Raw genomic sequence first — 1,361 nt, 5'->3', positions numbered from 1 at the left:
AGAGAGAAAGAAAGAGAAAAAAGAAAGAGAGAGAGAGAGAGAGAAAACCATGGTCCTTTTCCACTCTGTTCATTCTGCAGATGGAAAAACTGAGGTTCAGAGAAGTCCAAAATAACATGAAGGTAGAACTAGATCCCACCCAGTCTCCTGGTTTCTGGGATATATTGTTTGTACTTTAGCACACCAATGAAATCAAGGGTGGAATTTTAGAGATTAACAGATTTAGAAGGCCTCGATTGCTTCAAGAGAGAAACTAGAAGTCTAAAGATTTCTAGAAACAACTTATCTTTGATCTCCCTAAGTCAATGTGAGAACTATGTCTGAGCAGTTATCAAAAAGCACTGGACACAGGGATATTAGAAAAGATGATCCTTGGTCTAATGCAATGCCAAGGAAGGCGCTGCAGAGTCTAACTAAATATAACTGTATTGAGTAGGCAAAAATGTTAGAAATCAAAATTCCATTGTATCCGAGGCTGGCTTTACGCCAGAACAAATAAACAAAATTCTCATCACACTTTACCTTCCCAGTCCAGCCCTAGGACCCCTGCCTTTTGCTCAGGGCAATGCTTCCCAACGCAATAACCAAAATAGCTTCCTACAGTTACTCTTGCAATTCAGATACCCTTGCAAACTGAAAGCAATACCATCTCTTTTCACACGATCTCCACCCTGTCCTGGACGGTACCAATAAGACACACCTCAGTGAATTAGATAAAGTGAAGCCCTGGAATTTTCCCTGGAATCTGCACAGAGGAAAGAAGTTTAGACTTGGGAGTCAAAAGATCTGACTTCCCCTGACCTTGCAGATATCCTGGAAGTCCTCAACAAATCACTTAACCCTTCAGGACTCAGACTTTCTGTGAAATTCATGACTACTGGGCAATCTCTAAGGCCCAGTCCAATTTATTCAATGACAGGCTTGTACAAGCCAAGCCCACTCCTGGTTTGTAAAAGATGCAGTTAATCTTTAAGCTAGCAGCATGTGGTACAATGAGAACTTACAGAGGAAATTCAGTCAATCATTTCTACACTTGTCCTGTTTTCAAAATTAAAACAAATATAGAAAATGTGAAAGGTGGAAAGGTAAATTAGATTCATTAAGATCTAAAGTCACTCAAATGAAGAAAAAAACTTCTCTATTGTTTGAAGGGTCTTAAATCGATAGCCCGGTGCTGCCTTCTAGGTTATGCAGAAATATCCTTTGATTTTCAATATTCACTCTTTTTTTTTTTAAATAAAACATCGCCAGTCACAGTGGCTGACACCTGTAAGGAAGGCTGAGGCAGAAAGATCGTTTGAGGCCAAGAGTTCAAGACTAGTCTCAGCAACATATTGAGACCCTGTCTCTACAAAAAAAAA

General features: G+C 39.6%; 1 protein-coding gene and 1 pseudogene across 4 annotated transcripts in view; one reads left to right on the top strand and one right to left on the bottom strand.

Annotated features, from left to right (window-relative positions):
• SGPP2 (sphingosine-1-phosphate phosphatase 2) overlaps nt 1-1,361 on the bottom strand; it is a 254,247-nt gene that overhangs the window by 139,933 nt on the left and 112,953 nt on the right. The window lies entirely within an intron of this gene.
• LOC108309127 overlaps nt 1-1,361 on the top strand; it is a 10,057-nt pseudogene that overhangs the window by 8,032 nt on the left and 664 nt on the right. The window lies entirely within an intron of this gene.

This window comes from Cebus imitator, unplaced genomic scaffold (genome assembly GCF_001604975.1).
Source record: "Cebus imitator isolate Cc_AM_T3 unplaced genomic scaffold, Cebus_imitator-1.0 Scaffold91, whole genome shotgun sequence".
NCBI classification, from domain to species: Eukaryota; Metazoa; Chordata; class Mammalia; order Primates; family Cebidae; genus Cebus; species Cebus imitator.
Note: the sequence above shows the minus strand (reverse complement) of the source record. Positions and strands in the feature narration are given on the sequence as shown.